A 22,704-nucleotide genomic window follows, 5' to 3' on the forward strand; every position below is an offset into this window, starting at 1 on the left:
GTAGGACTTTTCAAATATCCCAAGGTGATTCTAATGTGCTGTCAAAATTAAGGGCCTCTCAGCTTAGCTACTGCCCCACTCTCCTCCACATTCATTTTGTAGGTAAAGTGAGACTGAGAGAGTGTGTACCTTGCTCGACTCACTGTCTGGTTAATAACATTCAGTTTGAAAACATTAACTCCCTTTTGCTGACTGAGGACCAGGGCCAGTAAGTGAACGTGAGACTAACAGGACTCCTTTAGGCTAAATCAGGACACCGGGAAGCATCTATCCTTCGGCTTCTGGAACCATCACACAAGGCAAGCCTCTTTACTGAATCGAACAATCTCTGTGATGCTGAGCTACAGATGATGAGTTGGTGTTTATCTAGATTTTCATAAGGTCACATAGTTATATTTGGAGCTTTAGAATCAAATCCCATGCAATTATCTCTAAAATATCAAATGAATTGTGTTTATCTTTAGAAATCATATCCTCATCTTGGCACTTAATTGATTCCTAGGCTCACATGCATAAAATGAAAGGCAGCTTTCTTAAAATAAAAAGAGAAATGTATTTTTGCATGAAGGGATAAACAGTTTTACCCTTGTGGCAATTTGTGGTGCGCAAAACTTTTTATGCCAATGATTTATTTATAAGGGTATTCATAAAAGAGGATTTTTGTTATGGTACAATCCAAGAAACAAAATCTAATCGAATGTATTGATTAACATGAATAAAATTCAATGAGACTATGCATACAAGAATCATACATAAACAGGAGCATTTATAAGTTCTATTCTGAGGATGAGAGAATTATGTTTTCACTGGATTGATTGACTAAGCATTGACCGGCATTTAGGCTAATCTCTCCTTATTCCCACCAGCTGTGACCAGGGGGCCTGGCTTTGAAGGAGGAGGGGGATGCCTTTGTTCTGGAGGAGCAGTGTCTTGGGTGGATGGCTGAGGGTGATTCTAAAAGAAAAAAGAAAAAAAGAAAGTCCATTCCCCTGACTAAGTTGTGGTGACTCACGCTTGGACCTCTGAGGATATGGTGATGCATTCACACTGTGGGGTCTACCATTCATGGATCATAAATCTAGAGGTTGTTGACAATGTGCTGCTCTTTTCTCGGTGCCCATGTCTCCTTCTAGTTGGCTGCCAAGCACAGAAGCCAATGGACTCTGCAGAAGCCCAGGCCCGTCTGCTTGCTGATGAACCCATCTCTATGCCTTCCATAAAAGGTAACTGTGATTTGTTATTGTCTTCGAGACCTAACACATGCCTTCAAAACATCCCACACCCAGCCATTTTCCTTCTATGTAAAGGTGAGATTTTGTGTTTCTCTACTGGTATAAACAGATGTAGATGCTTTCTCTGTTATCGTTTCCCTCAGCAAAGAAAATAGAAGGGAAATTCACAAAGATTGAAAGGTCAGATGGTGGAATTTCCTCACTGCTTCTCTGTTACTGTGTATTCTCAATGTTTTATTGATATAATAAGCTAGTTTTACTTATATTTACAAAAATTGTATTTAGAAATTGTGTTGTGAATGCAAACCACCCCATCTGATCAGCGACAAATGAACTAATAGGTTGACGTACTGATTAACACCAGGAAGGTGGGTTCCTTAAGTGGTGAGCCAAGAAAGTGTATTTAAAGAAGACTGAGAAAGTTTCAAAGATAGTGCTGGCTATAAAAAAGCAACCTGTAGTGCTGTATTTTTGCTGGGTCAATGTTTATCCCTTAGTTGATATTGTGCCGTAGTTTTACAAGATGTTATTTTGGGGGGAAACTGAGGATTCTTCTGTGTTATTTCTTATAGCTACATGTGACTCTACAATCTGTATCCCTCACTTTTAGTATTTAAAACAAGACATTTCTCTGCTATTTATTTTATTATCATAATTTGAGAGGCAGAGACAGGCAGACATAGCCCCTACCTGCTGGTTCACTTCCCAGATATCCACATTAACAGTGGCTGGGCTGGGCCAAAACAAGAAGTTGGAAACTCAATCCAAGCCTGCCATGTAATGGCAGTGACCCAACAACTTGAGCCATCACCTACTACCTCTCAGGGGCTGAAATCAGGATCCAGAGACAGAACACAAAGCCCAGCACTCTAACATAGGATATGGATATCTTAATGGCTAGGCACAACACCTACACTCTGCTATTTCTTAGCTCAGCAGACATATTTTATCATTAGTGTTCATCACAGAGTTATTCTAGGGGTAAATATTTAATATTTTCTCCTAATTTTGATAATAAAAATCTTGCAATATCTTTAATATTTCTGTCTCAGCAGTTGCTTCAAAAGAGATGTTAATCCCTGAAAGAATATTCCATCACATGACAACATAGATTTTCAGAAGTCAGTGCTTCATAGTTGCTTATGTAATTGCACATCTTTTGTTGTGTATTTTTATTTGAAAAATAAGTATTTTTATTTAAAGTATTTTATTTTTATTTTATTTAAAGTATTTTATTTTTATTTTAAGTATTTGAGAAGTGTATTTTTATTTGAAAGGCAGATTTACAGAGAGAGGAGGAGATACAGATTGATCTTTTATCTGCTGGTACACTCCACAAATGACCACAACAACTGGAGCTGAACCAGGAGCTTTTTCCAGGTTTCCCACATCAGTTCACGGTCCCAAGACTTTGGGCCATCCTTTGCTGTTTTCCCAAGCACAAGCAGAGAGCTGGATCAGAAATGGAGAAGTAAGGACAGGAACTGGTGCACATGCGGGATGCTGATGCTGCAAGTAGAGGCTTAGACTGTTATGCCATGGTGCCAGTCCCCATATAATATATTTTTAAAAACATGGAGGGTTGACTGGGACTGCCGCCCTTCCATGCCTATGCGGAGCTAAGCACTCCAGTCTGGCTCCTGCCAAGCTAAGCTGTCACACCTACAAGTTTGCATGAGCCAGGAATGGGCGCACACTTACAGCACCATCAGTGAGAACTGGCACTGGAGATGGGCCAGGACAGGTCAGGCTGCTGCATCTGAAGGCAAAGGCCATGATAAGAGATGATCTCTGCCTAGCTGGATCAGAGCAACCATTGTATGCACAAGAACTGTGGCTTGGAACAGGCCTGGTTGGGAAGTTAGGGCAACGCCCCAGCTGGGTTATGGTTCTCACTGATGAGCACGAGAGCCTGAAAGAAGGTGGCCATCTGGGGTGCACATGACTGCAGTGTCCCTCGATGTAGGTGCAGACTGGGTTTGGGGTATGCCAGACTGGGCATGATCCGGCACCTGCTGGTGCTATTGAGAACCAGAGTGAATGTAGGACAGATTGGCCTAACTCTCAGCTCCTGTTGAAACACATGACAGTGTGTCTGGATGTGGACCAGGTGTGGCTGGGCTGTAGCACCCAACAGTAAGAACCAGAATGGGTGTGGGCTGATTAGGCAAGGCCAGTATTCCTGCCGGGATGGGAGGTAGACTAAATCAGTCTAGGTAAAGAACCCCCCCCCCAACCCCCCATGTGAGCAAGATCTGCAACTGAGAGGGGATCTGATAGAGAAGCCTGGTAAACTCCTTTATCAGGACACAGACCCTGCAGGTGAGCACAAGAACCAAGGTGGGAAGCAAGCCAGACCAGGCCAGGTTACAGTACCTGCAGGCATACATGTGGCTCATATTTGGAGGCAGGCCAGGCTGAGCCAATTCATTACGCACACTAGCAGTGCTGAAAACCAGGACAGGTACAAGGTGGGCCAGATTGGGCCACAACAACAGCAAGATGAGGTGGGTTATGGCAGACTGGACCACAGCATCCACAAGCACACATGAGACCCAGATGGAATGGCTATTGTGTGAGCCTGGTGAGAGAGTTGTGGGGGACTCCCCTGCTGGGCCACTAACCCAACTGGTTCACATGAGGGCTGGGACTGGGGCAGACCAGACTTGGCAGGGCCACAACAACTGTTGGCCTTCATGTGAACAAGGTTGGGGGAGAGCCAGGCTGGGCTGACTGACTGTACCACTAGTGCCTGCATAGGCCAGAGTTAAGTGCATGTTAGTTGTGGGCTTTGCCGCAGCATCAGCTGGCAAGTGCTGGGACTGGGGACAAATCCTGTCAAGCTAGACTGCACAACCACCTGGAGAGTGCAAGTCTGGGACTAGGAGTGGGCTCAGTAGGGAAATGAACAGTGGCCACCTCTCTGATGGGCTGCAACTCCCACTGGTGAGCATGAGCACCTGGGTAGTGAATGGGTCTGACTAGACAGGAAGTGGCACCCACCAGCATGAATGTGGGCTGGATAGTAGGGTCAGTTGGGTTGAACTAGATTTAAATGCCAGTTGACATGTATGAGAGCTGAATGGGATGTGAGACAGACTGGACCAGCCTGTTGCACATACTAGCAAGCATGGGAACCAGGGCTGAGGGCAGGCCTAGTGAAGATTATAGGGGGGTGCTCCAACTAGGCTGCAGCTCCCACTAGTGTATGTGATGGCTGAGTGTGTGGTAGGCAGGGTTGGGCTGGTCCCCAGCACCCTTTACATATGAGATGGAGCTGGAGACAGAATTGACCCAGCAATTGCAGCTACCAGTGTGTGAATAGGCTGATGTGAGTGACAGACTGAGCCGGACCCTGTTTTGACAAACCCACACAAGAGTCAGGTCTGGGATTACTTCAGATGAGGTTTCTTTGGGGATCCCTCCACTGAACTCAGAACTCCAACCAAGGAGAGCATTGCAGGACTTATGGTCTAATCATGAGTTGCGTGTGTCAGAACTGGGTCTACTCAGTGGCTTAGACGGAGCAGTGGATGGCGTACCTAGAACCGCATGGAGGTTATGGCAGCCCATTGGGGCCTATAGAGGACATCTGATACCATAGCAGAGGAAGGAGAGCAGAACAAATTGGTCAACTACCCCAGCCAAGCATTGACAGCAAGTACATGGGCGGGTGGAGACTCTCAGGTAGACTGTGTAAGCCAATAGACCTTGGAAGGCTTTCCTCATCTTTGCATTAGCAACATCTACAGCATTTCAGAACTATCAAAACCACCTGAGCAGAACCCTTGGAGCATGCTCCACACTGGGGACCCTGGGATGACATCAGGTGGCTGTTCCCCATCCCCAGGTACCTAGGCGGTTGGGTTGCTGGGTGTGGCTTCACCCTCCTTCCCCCAGACAGAAGAAGAAGAAAAAGAAAATTTGCAAACAATAGTCTCACCCACTTCTCCTAATTCTCAGTCCTTCCCACTCTGGTCAACTATGTAAACATCATCAAAAACAAAATTTACGGCCCAGTGTGGTAGCCTAGCGGCTAAAGTCCTCGCCTTGCATGCACTGGGATCCCATATGGACTTCAGTTCTAATCCTGGCAGCCCTGCTTCTCATCCAACTCCCTGCTTGTGGCCTGGGAAAGCAATCGAGGTTGGCCCAAAGCCTTGGGACCCTGCACCTGTGTGGGAGACCTGGAAGAGGCTCCTGGCTCCTGGCTCCTGGCTATAATTTGGCTCAGCTCAGGCCATTGCTGCGCTTGGGAAGTGAATCATTGGACAGAAGATCTTCCTCTCTGTCTCTCCTCCTCTCTGTATATCTGTCTTTCTAATAAAAACAAAATAAATCTTTTTTTAATTAAAGGAAAAAGACAAGAAGGAAAGGGAAGAATGCTTATAATTTTGGAACTGTACCTATGAAATATATAAGTTTGTTCTCTTTACATTCATAAATTTTCAATATAAATTGTATAAATTTTTGTAAAGATTTATTTTATTTTTATTTATCTTTGAATCTTTTTGTGTTTTTTTTTTTAATCTCTGACCCAGGAGCCTTGGGTCTTTTAACAGCAACCACGAAATTTTATCAGGCTACCTTGTTAACCTGAAGTAAGATGAAATTCCAGATCCTTCCTACTTTTTAAAAAATAATTTTTAAAAATACTTTTTAAAAAATAATTTTTAAAATACTTTTTAAAAATAATTTTTAAATACTTTTTAAATTTTTTAAAATACTTTTTAAAAAATAATTTTTAAAAAATAATTTTTACATGGTTGATCAGGGTGGGAAGGGTTGAGATTTAGGGAAAATTGGGTGAACTCATTGCTTCCAAATTTTTCTATTTATTCTTTTTTTTTTTTAAAGATTTATTCATTTTTATTGGAAAGCCGGATATACAGAGAGGAGGAGAGACAGAGAGGAAGATCTTCCATCCGATGATTCACTCCCCAAGTTAGCGCAATGGGCCAGTGCTGCGCCAATCCGAAGCTGGGAATCAGGAACCTCTTCCTGGTCTCCTACGCAGGTGAAGGGTCCCAATGCATTGGGCAGTCCTCGACTGCTTTCCCAGGCCACAAGCAGGGAGCTGGATGGGAAGTGGAGCTGCCGGGATTAGAACTGGCGCCCATATGGGATCCCGGTGCATTCAAGGTGAGGACTTTAGCTGCTAGGCCGCACTGCCGAGCCCTCTATTTATTCTTGTTGTTGCTGGGGGAAAGGGAGGGACAAAGGGGGAAACCACTCATGACTTTCCACACATCCCAGTACCCAGGGATGAGGAACCGCCCTTCTTGACGATGACAATGGGACAGTCACTTCCGAGATAGAGCTCTCTTCATTTAGCTAACAGAACTAGAAGGAAGTTCAAGATGTTGGGAGGAACTGTGCTGACAGAATTTTATCACCAAGAAGGTGACATATGGCCATCTACTTTATTACTTGTCAATAAACAGAAATTGAGGATGTGGTAGTAGACTGGATACCAGGAGATGAGTTTAAACACAGCTGCCCAGTGACGCCATGCTTATTGCTAACAGCTCTCTCAATGGAGGACTTCTGTGAGTCAATGGCAGTAACCTTGGGTTCTCCCCGTTGTAACAACTGATACCAAAATTCATCCTGAATGGACAACAGAGGGTTCTTCCCTTTTTTGTAATAGTGTCAACCATGAGGACCTTGCCAACCAATAACAGAGTGAGCCAAAAAGTTTGTGGAAAGTGGATTTATTTAGGATTTAAAACATTTCATAATTCATGATGATTTTTTAAAATCATATTATACATTCCATTTATTTGTTTATTATTATTATTTTCCATAATTCCATTTTGTTGGCATAAGGCTTCCCACTCTTTCCATCCCCTTCCTCCCTCCCCATCTCCTCTCCCCATCGTCCCCTGTATTTTACAATGATATAGTCCTTCAGCTGTAGTCACAACTCCAATAGTCTGCTCTTCACATGTGTCATGACCTTGTAGGTATAGACAATGGCAGAGAATTTAGTATCTTGTTGTCAAGGTATATTTCACAGTTTTATTGGGGGGCCCTTCTTTAATTATGGAGTAGAGATGCATGTGGCAGTTCTTCATTATTTCCTGGTACTCTAGTCTGCATTACACCATTTATTTATGAGAATATAAGCATATATTTGTTTACCTAAATGTATTTTTGTTTTGTATTATCTTAAAGACTTATTTATTTTTTATTGGAAAGGCAGTTTTACAGAGAGAAGGAGACAGAAAGTTTCTCTACCTGCTGGTTGACTCACCAAATGGCCATAATGGCTGGAGCTCAGCCAGTCTAAAACCAGGACCCAGGAGCTTTTTCTGGATTTCTCTAATGGGTGCAGGATTCCAAGATGTTGTGCCATTCTTGACTGTTTTCCTAAGACACAAGCAGGAAACTGGATGGGAAATGGAGCAGCCAGGATATAAACTGGCACCCATATGGGTTCCTGGCACACGCAAGGCAAAGATTTAGCCATGGAACCATCGTGCTGGGTCCTATTTCTTATTTTGCATGAAGGCTGTCATATTTCAGAGAGAGCATGTGATATTGGTCCTGTGGGGATTGGCTTGTTTTACTGAGCATGATAGTCTCCAGTTGGTACCACTTTGTTGCATTGGAAGAATTTAATTCTTTTTAATGGCTAAGTAATGGTCCACAGAATAGGTGTACCACAGTTTCTTTATCCAGTCCTCTTTTAACAAGCATCTAGGTTGTTTCTGTGTCTTTACTATTGTGGATTGTGCTGCTGTGAATATAGGAATGCAGGTTTCTTTCTCATATGAGTTTCACTTCTTTGGGATGCATTCCAAGGAGTGGGATTGCTGGGTTATAGGGTAGATAAATGTTCAGACACCTGAGCACTCTCCTTACTGATGTCCATACTGGCTGCACAAATCTACAATCCCACCAACAGTGGATAGGGTACCTCTTTCCCCAAATCCTTGGCAGCAGGTATTATTAGGTTTCTGTATGTAAGTCATTCTCAATGGAGTAAAGTGGAACTTCAATGTGGTTTTTATTTCTGTTTCCCTTACTGCCAGGGAGCCTGAGTGGTATATATCTATATCTATATCTATATCTATATCTATATCTATATCTATATCTATATCTATATCTATATCTATATCTATAATATATCTTTTAGCCATTTGAATCTGTTGTTTTGAAAAATGTCTGCTCATTTCCTTTGCCCATTTCTTTTTTCTCTTTAAAGAAAGAAGTGGAGGGCCCAGAATTTGAACCAGTGCTCTGGTATGGGATGTGGATATTGTAGTTGGGGTTTAACATACTGCTCACCAACATGGGTCCCCAAATGGCACTTTTTAAAAAAGATTTATTTTTTGAAATTTTTATTGAAAAGTCAGATGCAAAAAGAGGAGAGATAGAGATAAAGATCTTCTATTCAATGATTCACTCCCCAAGCAGCCATAACAGTCTGAGCTGTGCCAGTCTGAAGCCAGGAGGCTGGAGCCCCTTTTGGGTCTTCCACGTGGTTGAAAGATCCCAAGGCTTTGGGCTGTCCTTGACTGCTTTCCCAGGCCACAAGCAGAGAGCTGGATAGTAAGTGGAGCAGCTGGGACATAAACTAGCATCCATATGGGATCCCAGCCTATGCAGGATGAGTATTTAGCGACCAGGCTATTGTGCCAAGCACTAATGTTGGTTTTTTAAAAAGATTTATTTATTTTTATTGGAAAGGTAGACGTACAGAGAGGAAGATCTTCCGTCTGATGATTCACTGCCAAAACGGCCACAATGGCTGGATCTGAGCCAATCTGAGGCCAGGACCCAAAAGCAAGGAGCTTCCTCCAGTCTGAAACATGGGTGGAGGGTCCCAAGGTCTTAGGACATCCTCAACTGCTTTCCCAGGCTACAAACAGGGAGATGGAAGGGAAGTGGAGCAGCCAGGAGACAAACTAGCGCCCCTATGGGATTATGGGATCCTGACTCATGTGAGATGAGGATTTTAATACTAGGCTACCACACAGGACCCAGTAGCAATTTGTTTTATTCACCAGTGTTCTGTAGTATGCCTTAATATTTGGAATTGTGATTTCTCTGGCTTTATTTTTATGCTTTAACATAGTTTTGGCTATTCATGGTCTCTTGTTTTTCCTGCTCAATTTTTGTATCATGTTTTTTCCAGTTCTGTGAAGAATTTTGTTTGGATTTTGATTGGGATTGTGTTAAATAGAGAGACATTTGATGATGTTGATTCTGCCAATCCAGGAACATGGTTTATTTCTCCATCTTTTAATGTCTTATATTTATTTTCTAATGTTTTAAAATTTCTTCATAGAAGACGTCCATGTCTTTGGTTAGGTTTATCCCAAGATATATAAGGTTCTTCTACACTACTTTAAAAGGGGCTATTCTACCTAGTTCTTTTTCAGTCCTGGGATTGTTTGTGGGCCATCGATTTATGCTCATTGATTTTCAGTCCTGCCACTTTGCCAAGTTCTTTGATAAGCTCTAGTAGTCTCTTTGTTGAGTCTTTTGATCCTCCTTGGTATATTACCATGACACCTTTAAACAAACATAATTTGACTTTCTCTTTTCTAATCTATATTCCTTTAATTTATTTTCTTGCCTAATAGCTCTAGTGAAGACTACCAGTATTATGTTGAATAGCAGAGGTGATAGCAGACATCCTTATTTTATTCCAGATCTTAGTGGAAAAACTTCCAATCTTTGCACATCCACATACTGTACATTTTCTATGAATTTTTTGCAGACTCTTTGCATTAATTTCCAAAAATTCTTGTACCAAATTAACTCATTTTTCATTCAGTTTTCACACTAACATTGTGAAGTACCCTCATAAGGCACTGTGTAGAACAAAACAAATGGAAATTCACTTGATTAGCAGGGAACCATACTGTTAGATATTGGAAGCAAATCAAGGCCTTCTTTAGTGGCTAGAACTACTCTGTAGCTTCATGCCTGCCTGCCTGCTTCCTCCCTTTTCCTCTGCCCTAACCCTAACTTTGGTAGGAAGAAAAACAGAGGTAAAGCTGGAGTTTTCCTGTCTACAAGGTATGCCTCGCTGCCCAGGCAGGCATACTGGATACTTAGTGCGAAGAAGGGGTATACAATTATGAGTCTGCTACTATGCTTGCCCAAGTCATTATCCTAGCTGGTCTTAGGGGAGAAGGCAACTCTCAAATCAACTGATGAAATTTGGAGAGCTGGATGGGAAGTGGAGCAGCTGCGGCATAAACCCATCCCCCTATGGGATGCCTGTGTTGCATATGGGATGCCTGCTATCCCATGCCACCAGCTTCCCCCCTTGTTGAAAAAACATATTTTATTTCCATTTGAAAAGCAAAGTTACAGAGAGGATGAAAGATGGAGAAAGAGAGAGAGAGAGAAAGAGAAAGAGAATGAGAGAAGTTTCTAAATTCTAATGAGCTCCAGTGGCTTTTTTGCTACTTGGAACCTCTGGCAAAGATTGGCAGCCTTCACTTGAGTTTGAACTCCACTTGGAATTTTGAATTTGTTGGCTCCTCTGACATAATGATCTTGTATACACGTCTTGAAAATCACTCTTAGAGTACTATTAGACTCTTGCAAAAATTGAATACCTAAGCCATAGAAACCTCTGGTTCTCCATCCTGTATGCCCATTTTATTGTAAGTCAGCCTTAACTCCATGACTAACAACGAAGGACCCAGCAAGTCTCCCTTGTCAAACAAAAATGATACACTCAGGAATATGAGAGGTTTTGCCCCAGGCACCATAAAAAAGTGATATAGTTTCTTTGAGGAAAATTTTATTCGTACTGTACTACTTAAAGCAAAGCTTCTGGTTCTTTGTAGTCTTTAGTTCTCAGTGGTCCTCTACATGTCTGGACTCAGCTCACTGATAATTAAGATGATACCTGATGGGCTGTTGCATCTGTTCAATTTCAGTACCAGCTATGCAGCACCAAAAATAAATGTGGTCAATCTATAGGTGGGTGGAAATCAAGAGCATTCTCATATCTCTGGACAGTACGTGTCTCTGTAAACTTAAATTTTTACTTAACTGTCAGCTATTGTCAGTGGTGGCCTGCATGCCACTTAGAAAGTATGAACTGTGAACAGTAGTAACAAACTGTGGCTGCTTATTGAACTACCTGTGTCATTTACATAGGTATCCACATTAAGGGCCCTTTCTCCAATGAGAAAAAGTAGAATCAAGTGGCCAACTGAATTTACCACCCAGAAAGCCAATAATTCCGCCTCAATTCATCATCATACTAGAAATGGCAACCCGTGTCCAAGACCATCACCACAGATTTGACACAAAGTAAAGGATCCCATGCTTCTAATGGAGAGGCCACTACTATCTGCCAGGCTTATGACCCCTGCTATAAGTTGGCCCGTTTGTTTTGCTGTCATGGGTGCTATGTTGCATGAACTGTGACTCCTATAAACTCCAAGCAGATGGGATAAGTTGAACCTTTTTTAAAAATTATTTAAATTTTTTTATTGGAAAGGCAGATTTTACATGGAGAAGGAGAGACAGACAGAAAGATTTTCAGTCTGCTGGTTCACTCTGCAGGAGGCCACAATGGCCAGCGTCGAGCTGATCTGAAGCCAGGAGCCAGGAGCTAGGAGCTGCTTCTGAGTCTTCCATGCAGGTGCAGGTTCCCAAGGCTTTGGGCCTTCCTCTACTGCTTTTCGAGGCAACACGCAGGGGGCTGGATGAAAACTGGGGCAGCCAGGATATGAACCAGCGCCCATATGGGATCCTGGCACTTGCAAGGTGAGGATTTAGCTGCTAGACCATTGCACTTGGCCCATAAATTGAACCTTTAACCTTTTCCAGAGGCTCCTGATGAGATTCACCACTGCTGACACCTTTTAAGGATACAGTGTTGCTACTGAATTCTGCACAGCTGACTCTAGCCATAATCAATACAGTCTTTGAAGCTTGCCTGTGACAAACTTGACCTTCAGAATGACTCACTATGATGCACTTTTCGTCACAAAAGCTGCTTATTGAAGCACTTACAACCAAGGCATTAAACAGTTCTTACCTGAGTCATGCAATCCGCAGGCACCAGAATGGGCTCTTCAAAAATGCATCCGGGACGCCCGGCGGCATGGCCTAGCGGCTAAAGTCCTTGCCTTGAACGCCCCGGGATCCCATATGAGCGCTGGTTCTAATCCCGGCAGCTCCTCTTCCCATCCAGCTCCCTGCTTGTGGTCTGGGAAAGCAGTCGAGGACAGCTCGATGCGTTGGGATCCTGCACCCACGTGGGAGACCCGGAAGAGTTTCCTGGTTCCTGGCATCGGATCAGCGCAGCACACCGGCCCGTTGCGGCTCACTTGGGGAGTGAATCATCGGATGGAAGATCTTCTTCTCTGTCTCTCCTCCTCTCTGTATATCTGACTTTGTAATGAAATAAATAAATCTTTCAAAAAAAATGCACCCGGGAAGATTTCTGACTCAACCTTCGTCTCTTTGTCCAGGTTACATATGCACCCAAGACAACTGGGTCACACGAAACAATGTTCTGTACTATGATGCTACCTGGATATTATCTTAATAAAAATGAAAGGAAAACGTTGCTTGTCTTGGAAAAATGTATCTGTCTTTTCCTCAAGAGTCGCCCTAGGTTGATCGGGCTTATACATGGTCTTAGTGGCAACCTATCTATTATGGGACCTTGGGTATTCTGCATTCCCTTCTCGGTTGGCATGTTCCAGATGGCCAGGATAATGATCACAGAGTCCATTGTTCAGTAAAGCTCCCTGTACTGGCCCACTTGTGTCTACATTGAGCAAATGATAGGTCTCAGTAAGTCTTATAAAAATGTTTTTTTGTCACTCTTGCACCTAATCTAGCTAGACAATGTCTGGGTGCATGTAAAAAATAGCAAAAAAAAAAAAGTTGTAACTACTAGAATGGACATACTGATTTTTGTCATAGTGGAACATGTAATTAGAATGTTAGACCCTCAAAGGTATGAAAGAGGGAGAGAAGGACATTTACGATTGTTATTATTTTTCTGATTCACTCTAAAATCTTGCCCCCAAATGTTCTAGCACATTGGATAACATTACCTTTAACTGACTTCTGGCCTTCCACCTCACCTTCAGGCACTTCTGACCAGGATTTGATCTCCCTTCCACTCACCCTTACTTGTAGAAGTCTACTGGAAGCAGATGGGGACAGCCCCAGCTATTGCCCTCCCATCAGCAGACTTAGCAGTGCCTCTGGACATCTTTCATACTTCTATCCTTAAAAGCATCACTCAGTCATCCTGTAGAGCAAATAAATGACAACCAGCTACTGGGATGGACAAAAAGGATAGACTGTCTCTCCAATAACTAGCACTAGACTCAATTGAATTTTCTACTTCCCTGGGAACCCTAATGCCTTCTAACCAGTCAACAGACCACCTTTGAGGCTTTGCCAACACATGGTCTCTAAACAGATGGTCTCTAATCATTCCTTTCTTGGGTAGCTGATACATCTCAAAAACTGTCTGCAATATATGAAAGGAGAGAAAGGTAGCCACTCCTCAACAAGCACAAACAAAGCCCATGGGCCTGAAAACAAACATATAATTATGGTATTTTTATGTACTATGTGGAATCTAACCATTTTTCTTAGGAATCCTTGCAATAGAATAATGGACGGAGGATCCACCAGAAATATGAAGAAATAAATGCTAAGTCAGAGAACATCTCAGATGATAATCAAGATGACATTTAGACTATTTCAAATATTTAAAATGAACTGTATTAAATAGTCATCATAGCCATTTTAAGTATCTGGTTTATTTTGAGCCACCATGTTTCATCTCGCTGCAGCAACAAACTGCCTATAAATTCTTCCACAAATCCCATCTTCTTGCCCTTGCCAATATCCAACATACCTTCTCAGAAGTTTTTACAAAGAAAAGAAAAAGGAAACAGTAATTCTTCTGTAAACCCCGGGGCGGTTACTTGTCTTCCTTCTGAAACAATGGTGACATGCACAGTAGGAATGGTCATAAAAGAGTTTTGAGATGTTTAAGGAAATAAAATTTCAGCCCTGGGAGGCATTCAGTTAGCTTCAGTCCACTGGCTAGGATTGTTCTGGATGATAGAATTGCTCAAGACTTCCTCCTTGTGAAATCACTATTACATCCTGCTCTATCTGGAGCAATGTCTCCAGCCAAGTGGAAAGACCAGAATAGAAAAAGAAAGCCACCTCGAGTTCCACAGTAGACTTTTATACTTTAGAAGGCGCATTTCAACTTGAGCCTGGGACTCTGGGGAAGGGGTTATGATTGAGTTCAGTATTGCAAATTGCCCTCATTCTGGTGCTCAGAGTCTTGTTAATGGTAGTTTTAATTAAAGTCTGATGAGGACAGCCTGAATGGATTTCTTTTTAACCTCTGTCAGTCAGATTAATCAGTGTGGCTGATGGAGTCAGTTACTCATGAGCAATTTTACTGTGTCTTAACTCCCAGAACTGGTGAATATGACCTCATTTAGAAAAAAGGATCTTTACAGATTGATTAAGAATATTATGATGCGATCATCCTGCATTATCTGGGTAGGCGCTAAATCCAATAAAAAGTGTCCTTGTAAGAAATGTGTGAAAGGGTGCCTCAGGAGAGAAACAAGCGAGTGAACATAAAGGCAGAGATTGGAAAGATGTAGCCTTAGCAAAGCGGTGCCTGTAGTGACCAGAAAGCCAGAAGGGAAAGGAGATGCTCCCCTGCAGCCTCTGGGGGAAGGTGGCCATGCACATTCCTTGCCTCCAGAGCTGCTCAAGAATGAGTTCATGTTGTTTTTACTCACACAGCCTGTGATGATATGTTATGGCAATCTCTACAAACTGAAGTACAGACCGGCGGCGCAATGGCCTAGCGGCTAAGGTCCTCGCCTTGAACGCCCTGGGATCCCATGTGGGCGCCGGTTCTGATTCCGGCAGCTCCACTTCCCATCCAGCTCCCTGCTTGTGGCCTGGGAAAGCAGTCAAGGACGGCCCAATGCATTGGGACCCTGCACCCGTGTGGGAGACCTGGAAGAGGTTCCTGGTTCCTGGCTTCGGATCGGCGGAGCACCGGCCGTTGCGGCTCACTTGGGGAGTGAATCATCGGACAGAAGATCTTCCTCTCTGTCTCTCCTCCTCTCTCTGTATATCTGACTTTGTAATAAAAATAAATCTTAAAAAAAAAAGATATATGTGCTTTAAAAAAAAAAGAAACTAAAGTGCAGGATGGAAATGAGGGTTGCATGTTGTCAAGAGAAGTTTTCTCACCAGTTGGCTCGAGTTCCTATATATCTTTGCAAGCAAGGTGTTGACTGCCCTTTCTCTGGACAATCTTTTCAAGGATGTTTGGTTAGTGAACGGCTTTGGAAGATAGGGCCCTGTTTCCTTTTCAAACAAAGGGCACTGCCCCTTAAAACCCTTTTGCGTTCCCTTTCCTGCCATGCAGCATGCTCTGTATTTAGGTGTTATGCAGTCCACTTCAGCTCACCCTGGTGGAAATGGGGCTGGGGAAACTAGTGCAAAAATGCTGATGCTGGTAGTTACAGCTGTTAGGGTGACTCACAATTATCTTTTGCATCTAACCCCAGGAATCTCCTGTCTTCAACCACCATTCATGAAATAGTGGCCGGTTAGCATGTTAGAATGAATTTAGGTTAAACAGAAGACTCTTAGACGCTGTAGACACTTACTCTGAAATCTTCTGTAATCAGACTATGAATACCACTATTGCTCTCTCCAGATCTCCTGTCCATGACTGATTTAACCTACCCTCCTCCTTACAACTCTCTAGAGTTATGTCAGTGTTATTGGTCAAAGGAGCAGATAGATTATAAAGAGATTGATGTGTTAAATTTTACATTTTCATCTGTCAGGGAAGGGGAAGCAAAGAGGGGGGATTTCTGCCTCTGAAAAGCTGCCAAGTCCAAAAGTTGAGGCACTGACGAGCATGTGAACATGAACAAATTGTATTATCTTTATAAAGTCACAAGCAGCCAAGAATGCTTTAGCTGGAGTAAATCATCCCAACTTGTCACCTCAAATTAAATGAAAAGCTGACTTGCTGACAACTTTTCTTCAGGCTAGAGGCACATATCTTGCTCCCATCTTCCCCAACCAGCCCCACGTAACTGAGATAAGACATGGGACTGGTGCTTACTGAACTTTATGGAATGACTAATTGGTGCCATTTGTGGTTAAATGTTGTAACTGCATCATATCAGCAATGCTGTCAGCATTCAGAATAGGCAGGAGAAAGGAACCAGGAGAATGTTCCAGTTAACAGGCCTAAGCCAGTCAGGGCAGGCTGTCAGCAAAGCCATGAAACTGTCTCCAATGCCACCCACTCCTTTCCTTGTATTAGAACCTTTCACCTGGATCTCTGGGCTATCTCCCAGCTGCCCCAGGCCATCCGCCACGGTACAAAAGCCTCTCTGAATCCCTCCCCTACCAGCAAAATCTACCTCCCCAGGAATTGCCACCCTGTTACTGTGGTAAACCAGCAGAGTCCCATTCAGTCTTCTTTGCCTTCCAATTAATCACTCATGGACAGCCCCAGAAGACTGAAAGAGAACTAAAACATAAATTCTGAAAAAGAAGGTTGGAACTGAAAAGTAAATCTTTTTTTAAGTCCTTTTCTTTTCTCTGTCTCTGTTTTTTAAAGATTTATTTATTTTTACTGGAAAGTCAGATATACAGAGAGAAGGAGAGACAGAGGAAGATCTTCTGTCCGCTGATTCACTTCCCAAATGGCCACAAGGGCCAGAGCTGAGCTAATCCAAAGCCAGGAGCCAGGAGCTTCTTCCAGGTCTCCCAAGGGGTTGCAGGGTCCAAAGGCTTTGGGTCGTCCTCTGCTGCTTTCCCAGGGCACAAGCAGGGAGCTGGATGGGAAGTGAAGCAGTGAGGACACAAACTGGCACCCCCATGGGATCCTGGCATGTGCAAGGCAAGGATTTAGCCATTGAGCCATGGTGCCATGCCCTGAAAAATCTATTTCTATGTTGTATATACCCTGTCATCTTTGTTTTGAAGAATTATGAAGAACCAAAAAAGTTTAGATCCTGCCACAGTCTTACCCTTGCCTCAGTTATAGAAGGTGTAATAAGAAGACAGACAACCATTAAATTTTTTAGAAGGAATCTGAAAAACTGTGCCAACTCTCACCAGGCTGCTCTCTCAATGCATTTCTTCTGTGACATCCATTTCCTGTAGGCAGCAAGACTGAGGGTGGGAGGAGGATTCTTTGGGGCCCTCTGGAAAGGCTCTAATGTGGTGATGACAACAAGAGTGATGGCAGCCTTTATTCATTAGTCCCTTCTAAACTGGAGGGACAAGCCAACACCATCATTGCCTGAAAGGAGCTACCATTGTGTGTATCAAGACTCTCCATCACACGAGACACAAACCAAATGGAAATGGTCCAATTGAAAACAAATCTATGGAGGCAGGTATTTGTTCTAGGGGTTAACATACTGTTTGGGTCGCTCCTATTCCATAATAGAGTGACTGCATTCAAGTCCCAGGTTCACTCCTGATTCTAGTTTCCTGCTGACATGCCTCCTGATTCGCAGGAGATGATGACTCAAGGGCTTGGGTTCCAACCTGCCACAGGGAGACTCCAAATGAGTGGTGGGCCCTTGACTTAGGCCTGGCCCAGCTCAGCCCTGTAGGCATTTTGGGAGGAAGCCGGAAAATGGGAGTTTTCTGTCTCTCTCCCTCTCAAATAGAAAATTTTTAAAGATTTATTTTATTTTTAATTTGAAAGGCAGAGTTATAGACAGAAGGAGGGAGAGAGATTCCATTGGCTGATCTTCTTCCTAAATGGCCACAATGGCTGGAGCTGAGCCGATCCAGAGTGAGGAGTCACTAGCCTCTTCTGAGTCTCCCATGCAGATGCAGGATCCCAAGGCTTTGGGCCATCCTCCACTGTCTTACCAGGCCACGAGCAGGAAGCTGGTTGGAAATAAAACAGCCAGAAACGAGCAGCCATCCCTATGGGATGCCAGCACTTACAAGGCCAAGGCTTAGTTTCTATGTCTCAGCACGGGGCCCCATCAATACATTTTTTAAAGTGGATTGATTGATCCATGACATACAGGAAGAGGTGAAAACGATATCAAAAGGCTCAAGAAACTGCTGACATTAGCAGGTGTTCTCCTCTCTTTCTGTGTCTCAACCTCTCTGTTGCCTTTGCTTTTTCCTCCAGTAGGGCTTTTCTCTCTGACTGCTTATGGATGCGTTTCTGATGATGGAGCTGCAAAGGGCTACAGGCTTCTATCATCCCAGCTCCCAGCTCCCAGCTCCCAGCTCCGGATGAAAGCAATTCTCTTCAAGTGCTTATATAAAATCTAAGACACTCCCAGTTCCAGGGTGATACAGAGGGCTAAGCTTTTGCTTGTGGCTTTAACATATTGTATCTGAGTGCCAGTTTGACTCCAGGTTGCTCAGTTTCCTGCTAATGAGATGAATACTTCAGGTGCTTGAGCCTCTGCCACCCATGTGATAGGGCTGCGTGGAGTTCCAGGCTCCTGGCTACAGTACACCCCCTGGCTGTTACAGTATTGGAGAGTGAACCGGAAGGTAGGAGATTGTGCACACTCTCTCTGACACACACACACACACTTTCAAATAAATAAGTATGGGCCTGGTGCGATACCCTAGTGGCTAAAGCCGTTGCCTTGTATGTGCCAGGATCCCATATGGGTGCTGGTTTGTGTCCTGGCTGCTCCGTTTATCTTCCAGCTCCCTGCTTGTGGCCTTGGAAAGCAATAGAGGACAGCCTAAAGCCTTGGGACCTTGCACCCATGTGGGATACTCAGAAGAAGCTCCTGGCTCCTGGTTTCGCATTGGAGCTTAGCTCTGGCCGTTGTGTTCACTTGGGGAGGGAACCAATATATGGAAGAACTTTCTCGTCTTTCCTTCCTCTATAATTCTAACTGTCCAATAAAAAATCTTTTTTAAAAAAAGCAGTTGTCCTAAAATATCATTTTGAATAAATAAATAAATCTTTTTTTTAAAAAAAGACATGGCCTCTCAGAACTGGCTCAGTAACTGATCCTTCACCTTCCAGTGCTGGCATTGCGTATGGCAGCCAATTCATGTCCCAGCTGCTTCACTTCCCATTCAGTCCATGCTTATTGCCTGGGAAAGCAGTGGAGGGTGGCTCAAAGCCTTAGGCACCCACATGGGAGACCTGGAAAAAGGTTCTGCCTCCTTTCTTTGGATTGACTCAGCTCTGACCATTTTGGCCATTTGGTGAATGAACCAGTGGATGGAAGATCTTTCTCACTGTCTCTCCTTCTCTCTGTAAATTTACCTTTTCAATGAAAGTAAATAATATTTCTAAAATTAGACTGTCATTTGCAGCCTAGGTATCATACTCATTTAGGGATCGCTTTTTGCACTAAGCAAGGAAAGGTGAGGCTCACACATTCCCATATTGTGCAACGACAGCCTCATCTTTGCTGCATGGAAGGACAAAGGCTAAATTCCCCAAAGGACATTTAGTTCTCTTGGTAATGGCAGATGGGAGGGTGTGAGAGAGAGATCCTAACTAGACCCAGCAATAGATGCTGCTTCTAAAGGCTTATGCAGCCACAGTTAAGTTATGGCTGTAAAGCTGGGTACAGTCACGTCAACATAGATCATTGTTCAGACAGGTCACTACTTAATCATGCATTCAATCAGTGAATCTCTGGAATTTGGGCCACCTTCAGATAACTGTTATCTGTGGAATATAGTTCATAATCCAAGTGTATTGAATTGATAGCACTGAGTCATTCAGCACTGAGTCACGTCTAAGCTTCAAAAGGGCCAGGGACTTTCAGTCATTGCTTCCAATTGATTTTTTTTAAAGACCATGATTTCCACATTATTATTATTTTTCCTAGCTCTGGGGTAAAGGGGGAATAAAGGGAGAAGCCCCACCCATCCCAGGTCCCTGATGTGGGGCATGCTCCGAGGTTCCTGCTGAAGTAGTTTTGATAGTTCAACAGTTCTGAATTGTTCCCAAGCTCGCCATTCCAAACATGATGAAATCTCTCCAGAATCCACTTAGAATCTCCGTTAGCCCAGATCTTCACTACCAACACATGGCTGGGGTAGATAATGATTTGTTCTGTCCTCTGTCCTGTTGTGGTACCAGGTGCCCTCTGCAGGTTTCAATGGACTGCCATATCCTCCATGTGCACTTGAATTTGCTGTCTACTGTTCCATCTGAGCCTCTGAGGAGATTCAGCTTTAATGCTTGCACTCTATGGTCAGACCATGGATCCTGCCCTTCTTCATGGATAGGGTTCTGAGATCAGCAGTTCAGTTGGAGGGATCCTCAAAGAAACTTCACATGAAGTGATCCCAGGTCTGATTCCTGTGTGTGCGTGCCAGTACAGGGTCCAGAACAGCCCATTGCCCCAATCAGCTTATGCATATGTTGGTGGTTGCAATTGCTGATTCAGTTCTGTTTCCAGCCCTATCTTCTACACGAATCAGTGGGTGTTACCATCCAGCCTGATTCTGCCCACCACACACTTGGTCGGCCCTCATGCAAATCAGTGGGAACTGCAGCCTAATCAGGGCGACTCACCATAACCCCCACCAGGCCTGCTCCCTGCCCTGGTTCCCATGCTTGCCAGTATGTACAGCAGACTGGTCCAGTCTGTTCCACATCCCATTCAGTTCTCATACATGTCAATGGGCATTGAAGCCTAGTTCAACCCAACCAGCCCTACTCTCTGGCCCACACATATGCTGGTAGGTGTTGTTCTATCCATCCACTCCTCCCCCAGTTCCAGCTCAGGTTGGTGGTGGCAAAAGCCTAGCTCAGCCCAGCCAGCACCCAGTCTAAGCCATAATGTGTACTAGTGTGTGTTGCAACTGGACCTAGCCTGACCCACACTCCATTCTGTTGCTCAAATTCGCCAGCGGGTGATGTGAACCTGCCCTGCTGGTTTGCCACCGACCTGTGCCAAATGTATGCTGCTGGGTACCATTTCCTGGCCTGATCTGGGCTCCATATCATAGTTCTTGGCACTCACCTGCATGCACTGTGTCCCAACAGAGGAGTTTCCCAGGCTCCTCCATCAGAACCATTCCTAGTGCCAGATCTTGCACACACGAGTAGGTCCATGGGCCAGCCCTACTCAGTCAATCTCCTGATAGCAGGAAAAATACCTTTCCTGACTAGCCTTCAGCCCATTCCAGTTATTATTGTTGGGTATTACAGCCAAGTCAGCTTCCTATTGATTTGTATATGTTATGTCACACTTGCCGACATCATGAAGAAAAAGGCAATACCCTCACCCCCAGACTTTTCCTCTAAAAGGTTTAACTATTTACCAAAAGACTTTATTTCTGTGTGCGGAAAAGTGTCTCAACAGAGTTCCCCATGCAGCCATTACCTCCAGTTGGACTTGGTATGTGAGATAAAACCTATTTTCTTAAACCTCAGAGTTATGGTGTCACAAGCACTTAATTGATGATCTATCTCTTTTCTGCTTTGCCTTGGCCATCAAGCCCAGGTAGGAAACATGTGAAATTTCCTTCAGCAAAACTGCAGAAAGACTTCACAAGATCAAGGAACAGTGCTCTCCTGTGCTCAATAAAGGGTTGTGGCAACTGATCAGCATCATAAAAAAGCCTCTCACTAAGATTCTGAGTAAAACTCGCATATGTAACATTTCAGATACAAGATTCAAAGCAATAGATATTATTCAGTTATTTTCTAGCAAGTAGTATACGTATTCTCCTTCCAGACATTCCTTATTTATGAGGGAATAAACTAAAATAACAATACAGAGAATGTAAAGGTTCAGAAAACATAACGATCCTGGACCTGAAGATGCAGAACAAATGTGCAAACTTTCAGAGAAGATTTTTCCATTTGAAAAAAATGGAAGTCAACCTTGGAAAGCAACTTCTTTGTCTTATCAAAGCCAAAGCCTATTCAATTAATGAAATAATATAGAAGATAACGAAAAAGAAGCCCAACAGAGGAAGATTCAGATTATAATAAGAATGGAATTGGATGAACAGGATGGAACAAGAGAAATGCGAGAGAAAGAAAGTAAGATGTCAGGAAGGCGCAGAATCAACAGCGGTGGAAACTGGATACGGAATATAAAAGCCAAATCATAAGGACACAAATGAATAAAACAATAAGCAACCAAGCGCGCATGCACACACACACACAAATAATGCATATAATTATCCATCTATCTATCAATAGATGTATCTTCAATAGGTCCAAATTTTTTTAACATTTACTCCAAACATTGCAGGAATACATCATCTTTGTCACCTGTAGCCCCTTACAGAAAACAGGATGTTTCCCAATTCCTTTTATGAGACTTTAATAGTCCTCAGTATGGAAACCAGAAAGAACAGCAGGAGAAAAGAAAAGTATAAGTCAATTTTATTCATAAACATAGACTAAATCATGATAAAGAAAATGTTAATACTTCAAAGTCTGCAGCATGTAAAACAATAATATATCATGACTAAT

General features: G+C 43.4%; 1 non-coding gene across 1 annotated transcript; it reads left to right on the forward strand.

Annotated features, from left to right (window-relative positions):
• Window positions 1-13,709: 13,709 nt before the first annotated feature.
• Window positions 13,710-13,834, forward strand: LOC118760072 (U6atac minor spliceosomal RNA). The gene has a single exon (XR_004996563.1). It is a non-coding gene; the product is annotated as a U6atac minor spliceosomal RNA (small nuclear RNA).
• The last annotated feature ends 8,870 nt before the right edge of the window (window positions 13,835-22,704 follow it).

Source organism: Ochotona princeps, chromosome 11 (assembly GCF_030435755.1).
Source record: "Ochotona princeps isolate mOchPri1 chromosome 11, mOchPri1.hap1, whole genome shotgun sequence".
Lineage (NCBI taxonomy): Eukaryota > Metazoa > Chordata > Mammalia > Lagomorpha > Ochotonidae > Ochotona > Ochotona princeps.